Here is a 6709-nt window from a genome sequence, read left to right on the forward strand (position 1 = left end):
TGGCCCCTTCAGCGCGGCTCTTCCTAAGCCTTAGGAGTACCCTAATTAAGTTAATAACAATGTACCTACCTATCTAGTTTAAGTTTAAAAAATTTGGCTCTCAAAAGAAATTTCAATCGTTGTACTGTTGACATTTGGCTCTGTTGACTAATGAGTTTGCCAACCACTGAGCTAGACCCTCATCAGGGTAGAGAAAGGAGATGCCTGGGCCTTCAGCACAGGAAACTAGCTTTATACCAGCCACCTGTTCCTGCTTAAAGTGAGAGGCAATGGGCCACGTGCAAACCTCTACCAAGAGCAGCTGTGTAGGAGAAGGGAGCGCAGTCTGCTCTTGTCGGGGCAGAGCATGGCAGACCCTGGGAGCCAGGCTGGCCCTTTTCCTCGGGCCCAGAGAGCTGTGGTTGAAGTGGTGAGTACTGGATGGCCAGGTAGGGCAGCTGGTCCAGTGGGTGCCCCCTCCGCCTCAGCCATGGGTCAGGTCACCAGTCCCGCTCAGCTGGTTCTCCGTAGGGGAGGCCTAGGAACCTGAAGACATCCTTCCCAGTGGGGGTGGGAAGCACTTGGCCAGGCCCCACCTTGAGACCTCGGGTGACCCACACCACAGCTGTGCTGAGGGCAAGCTCATGCCCTTGGTCTGGCCGGAGCCCGCATGGAGCAGGTTGAAGTGGGCAGAGCTGGTGAAGTAGAGCAGGCCGCACGCAAACTCGCTGTAGGGGACAATGATGGTCCAGTCGTCGGTGCCGTACCAGGAATAACCCAGCCCTGGTCCTGGGAGCTGGCACACACCCAGGTACTTCTGCTGCTGACCATTTTCGTCCTGGCTCACCAAGCCATCATTGAGGAGCCCTCGCTGCCACAGGCTGTCCAGGAAGCCCTGGTGAGACCGGCCATCCGGGTGAGTGACCGCACGTCCACATCACCACAGGTTGCTTTTCCCCGTCGGTAGGAACGCCACACACAATGGCCCAGGGCTAAAGGCCTGAGCTGATTCCTGGACTCGTCTGCTCTATCTCGGTAGCCTCCTCCCTGGGCATGCGTTCCAGAAAGTCATGGTAATGCTTCAGGCCGATGGCCTGCTGGGTAGTCGGGGAGGCCTGGTTGCGGATATTTTCTAAGCTCTGGAAAGCTGGACAGTTTGGGTTCCAGCTCCCCAAATATTAGAGAAGAGTTCCCAGACAGGCATGCTGTCACTGATGTGGTCCAGCTTCCGGTGATGTCCACTTTCTAGGGTCGCTACAGTCTTCTCGGCCATCCGTTTCCCAATCCCAGGGACACTCTAGGCTTTCTGGTAGGAGGTAACAGGCTTGTAGAAGCTCCTAAGGGCATCGGTGGCCTTGGCATAGCCACGGGCCCTCCACTCGTCTCCCTGAACATTGTAGGCTTTGGCCAGCACTTCCAGCTTTTCTGTGATGTGGGTGTTGTGGTTGGTCACCTTCTGCCTCGAAGGCTGTGCACAGACCCACTTATCCAGACCCTCAGGGGCTGGGCTAGGCTCACCATCTCCCTCAGAGGGGATGGGGCAGTGGCCACTGATCAGGGCTTCCAAACCAGCTGCGCTAACTTGGGCCTCTTTCCCATCACTGGTTTCATCATCGGAGCCAGGTGGGGCTTGGGTGTTTGGAGCTGCTTCTGTCCTCTGAGGAGGAGATACAGGTCTAGTGGGGGTAGGTTGCCCTGAGCAGAGTGGCACAGGCTCCGGTTGAAGAGTCCTGGTCTGCCTTACGGAGCTGTGGTCTGAAGACGCTGAATCCTGGTGTGTCCACTACTTCTCTCCTGCAGGCACAAGCTCAGCCAGGCTGACTTTTCCAGCTGAGCACCTGAGGGCAGTCTGAGGGGGCAGAGGGCTCGCTCACAGTCCAGGCCATCATTCACCACCATGTGAGTGACCCTGGGGCCTGAGCAGAGTCCATTTGGCCACCATGTTGGACAATCTGCTTCTCAAAGAGTTCTGGCTGGGCTCGCCCGATGACAGTGGGCACAACATGGGCCCTCAGGGAACTCAGCCACTCTTGCTTCTTCTCTGTCTTCCCTCTTGGGAATCTCTGCAAGTGCTTTTAATGATGGATTGGCATGGATTTTCTTTTGCTTGGGAAATGCCTTCAAGATGCCCCTGGGGTCCACTGAGGTATGGCTGGATCCCAGGCTTTTTAGCAGGGCAGCCAATGAGAGCGGATGAAGAACAGCTTCTTTTTCATTGTTTTCTGTTCTCTGCAGGTAGCTTCAAGCTTTTTTTTTTCTTTTCTTTTCTTCAAATTTAAACATAATAAGAAAGAAATGCCATTTATGGTTTGTGGTCTGATGGTTTCAATATCTTAAGTCTCTGTAGATGCCGTTCTGTTGCCTGCTTTTGCTGGTTTTCACTCCTGGAGTGGGTTTCCTTGTGTGCCTGGTTATTGTTGACTATCATCCAGGTGTTCTTTTTGTTTTGTTTTGTTTTGTTTCTGTTCCAATAACACTTTATACACTTGGAAATTTGAATTGTATATAATTTTCACTTGACATAAAATACTATTCTTCTTCTAATAGCATTTCAAAAATTTCAAAATCTAAAAATCATTCTGAATTTGCGGGCCTTACAAAAACAAGTGACCCTGCAGGTTCAACACAATACCTATCTAAATTCCAATTACTGTTTTTTCAGAAATTGAAAAGCTGATTCTAATTTCATATGGTAATTCAAGGGCCCCAAAATATCTAAAATAAATCTTGAAAACAACAACGTTAAAGAACTCACATTTTTTTTTTTAATTTCAAAACTTACTAGGAAGTTACAGGACTTTTTTTATTTTTCATTTTTTGTAATGTGCTTGTCTGTCCTTATGCCAAACAAGACTGTGTGGTATTGTCATAAGGACAAACACATTGCAAAAAAGAAAACTAAAGACCACTATCCCTCATGAATATAGGTGTAAGAAACATTTAAGAATAATGGCAAAGATAATTAAACATTGTATGAAAAGACTTAGCCACCATGACCAAGAGAGGTTTATTATAGGAGTGTAAGACTGGCTCAATATTTAAAAAATTATCAATATAATTTTTCATATTAACAAAATAAAGCAAAAAATCAGAGGATAACACCAACTGACACCAAAAAAGTGATAAAATTCAACGCCTATTCATGATTTTAAAAACCACTCTCAGAAAAATAGAAGGAAACCGCCTCAACTTGTAAAGGGTATCTACAAGATACTCCCATCTACCATGATGCTTAATGGTAGAAGACTGAGTGCTTCCTCTATAAAATGCAGACCATTATTCTAAGGGCTAATGACTTCAAACATTTTTTTTATAGGAGTGTAAGACTGGCTCAATATTTAAAAAATTATCAATATAATTTTTCATATTAACAAAATAAAGAAAAACATCAGAGGATAACACCAACTGACACACAAAAAAGTGATAAAATTCAACGCCTATTCATGATTTTAAAAACCACTCTCAGAAAAATAGAAGGAAACCGCCTCAACTTGTAAAGAGTGTCTACAAAATACTCCCATCTACCATGATGCTTAATGTAGAAGACAGTGCTTCCTCTATAAAATGCAGACCATTATTCTAAGGGCTAATGACTTTAAACATTTTTTCATATACTTTTTTGCCATCTGCATATATCCTTTTTAATGAATTGTTCAAGGCTCTTGTGCACTTTCAAATTGGGTTGTTTTCTTACTGTTGTGTTTTGAAAGTTCTTTACATATTCTGGATATAAATCTTTGTTCAATATGTGATTTAAAAATATTTGCCCCAGGTCTGCTGCACACTTCTCAGAACAGTGCCCACGTCCAGGACCAAGAGGTGGGAGAACAGAGAGAGAGAAAACATTGGAAACTTTACCCCCTTTTGAGATCACAGCTCCTCTGATTAAAAAAATAAATCTCCCTGCCCTAGAGTTTTATTTATTTTATTTATAGGAATATTCTGAGGCCTAGTGTAAAAGCACCTGTGCTCAGAGATCTGCTTCCCTAATGGAGCCATACCAGCCTGGGCCCACCCTAACCCAAGTCCAAAGCCTGCTGTTTCCTGCAGAAGGACAGGCTGGGTCATCAGAACCTGGGCTATAATTGTGCATGAAGGCTGCTCCACTTCCAGGCCACCCTCTTCTGAGGATGTAGCCCCGGGGCCGCAGCTGACTGTAGCGAGGACCTCCCTCCCTGGGCGGGCTCCTGGCTTCCATTCTGCCTTCTCTTCCCAGCGGGCTGAACAGCTTGGGATCAGTAGCCCTCGGGGCAAAGGCAGCCTCTGGTCCTTCCCCTCTCTGGTTCCTATTCCTTTGCCTGTTGACCTAGTCATTTCTCACTGTCTTGTCAGCAATTTCATACTATTTTAGAAGATTTCAAAAAGTATTTTATGCAGCGTTTATAGTTGTTTCCAGTAGGAGAGTTGGTTCAAAGAGTTTAGCCTGTCATTGCTAAGGGGTCTCATCCTACAAGTTTCTCAAGAAATAATCGACTCAGACCAAATTTGGGAGCCTACTAATACTTGAAGTTTGATTTATATGTCTTAAGACAAAATAATAGATTTTTCAGCAAACATATCTTTAACTGTGCCCACTGAGGTCTGCAGTTCACAGAAGGTTGGGTTAGGGTCCTCAAACGAAGGGGGCACCTAGAGGTGGGAAGGGAAGATCATAAGAGTCACCCCAGCATCAGGCTCACTGGCTCTGCCAAGAGCGGCTGTACAACCTGGCCGATCATGCCAGCTCCTGGCTGGTTTTCTCAGCTGGAAAAATGACAATAATAATAATAATGCCTGTCTCACAATGGTGTCGGATGGATTCAGTGAGGCTAAATAATACATGCAGAGCCTTTAGCACAATGTTAAGCGTCTGATAAACAGGATGGTTATGATTGTCCCTAAGATGCTGATGGCCTCAGACACACGCACACATGTTCACCAGACTGCCCCCTCTTCTCCACACATGCACGCGGACCTAGACGAGAACCATGCCCCCCGTTAATGATGATTTGAATAAATCACTCCATTCCGATGGTCTGGCTGCTAAGGACATCATTCTGAAGAACTTAAAGGCAGGCCTCCTGGGTTTTATCTCCTTTAACTCGTTCTGTGACCTACAAATTGGAAGGAGGACAATAACTCAGATGTGGCCCGGGCCTGGAGATCCTCCCCATAGAAGATAGCCCCGCAGCCACGGGGCAGGTCGTGCTGTTGGGATAAAGCAGAAGGCTGTTTGAAAATAATCAAAAATTCTCTCAGGACGCCCAATTATATTTTTACATCAGGAATCAAAAGGCTGGTGCCGCAGCCTTCAGCCTATCATTCACAGACCTTTTATCCTGTAATTAAGCCAGATCTGCTGCTGGGCTAATTCTTCCCTGAATGACACCACCCTTTGAGCCAGCCCGTACGTCGGCAGAAGACTTCACTCTGATGATCTATTACACCAATACATCACCGCAGTGAGCTGCCTCCTTAATGATTTATCCATAACACATCATCAGAGTGAGGCGCACTCGTAATATATTGCTCAATAAGTCTGCGGTGGCCACGGGGAAAGCCAGGAGCAGCAGCTGAGTCGGTGCCCTTACATGGCTGGTGTCAGCCCGCCGGGCCATGCTGGGCTCTCCCTCCCTAAACAAATGTTTATGTAGGTGGGAGGGCTCCCGTGCCAATAGCCTTTTAAAATATGAAGAACCATGACCTTAAGAAAGGCCTATAAATCCAGAGCAGAAAGGCCTGCAGTGGGTAGTGGAGTCCACCCCTCTCAGCCTGTCAAATAGGCAGAAAGCATTTTTCTTTCGGCTCTGACTTAGCAGAAGGCCAGGGCCACTGCACTGCACAACCCCAAGGGGCGCCGTTGCATTGTAGTCTGTGCAAAGGGTACCTCCTAGAGTTGTGCGACGTGCAGGCCGCACCACCTCACATGGCAGCCCTGTAGGAGGCCCTGGTCAACAGCAAGAGACTTCTGGTATCCGACTGCCTGTTCTAGGAATAACCCTATTTTGTGGGCTTGCTGTGAAATTGCACAAGGTCATGTATGTAGAGCACCTATCACATAGGGAGCACTCAGCAAATGCCAGGCAGGATGGACAGCACCTTTAACAAATCCCAAGAGCCAGGAAAGCTGTAGGTCTAGGGCTGGTAGCAGGCAGACCTTGTGTATTGTGTTCTTCATCCTGTGGGGCCCTAATTTTTATGTATGTACTAGAGGTCTGGTGCACAAAATTCATGCACAGGTAGGGTCCCTAGGCCTGGCTGGCGATCAGGGCTGATCTGTGGAGCAACCAGCGGGGCGATCAGGGCCCCCACTCACACCTACCTTGACCTGGCACCACCTGCTTACTGATCGCCACGCAGGTTGACCCACAGATGGTGGCCCGTGGGGCGGTTTGGGGCCCTCGCTCACACCCACCTTAGCCTGGCGCCGCCTGCTCACCTGCTCCACCATCCTGCTTCGGTCCTGCTCTCCACCAACCTCCCGTGTCCCCTGCCCCACCCCTTCCACACACTGGCCTGGCCCGATCGGCCCCCATTGGGGCCAGCCAGCCAAACCCCACCCATGCACGAATTCGTGCACTGGGCCTCTAGTTCAGCAGTCACCAACTGGTGGTCCGTGAAGTCCGAAAGGTTGGCGGCCGCTGGTTTAAGGAAACCTTTGGAGCAGTGGTCACAAAAGGTTGGCGGCCACTGCTCTAGTAAATATATAACAATGATAGCTGGCTCTCTGACTGTATAACAGTGCATCGGA

The 6709-nt window shown here is 48.1% G+C and overlaps 1 pseudogene; it reads right to left on the bottom strand.

Moving 5' to 3' along the window:
* Positions 1-390: 390 nt before the first annotated feature.
* Positions 391-2072, bottom strand: LOC102773508 (annotated as a pseudogene).
* Between the last annotated feature and the right edge of the window lie 4637 nt (positions 2073-6709).

The sequence above is a fragment of the Myotis davidii genome, unplaced genomic scaffold (genome assembly GCF_000327345.1).
Source record: "Myotis davidii unplaced genomic scaffold, ASM32734v1 scaffold595, whole genome shotgun sequence".
NCBI classification, from domain to species: Eukaryota; Metazoa; Chordata; class Mammalia; order Chiroptera; family Vespertilionidae; genus Myotis; species Myotis davidii.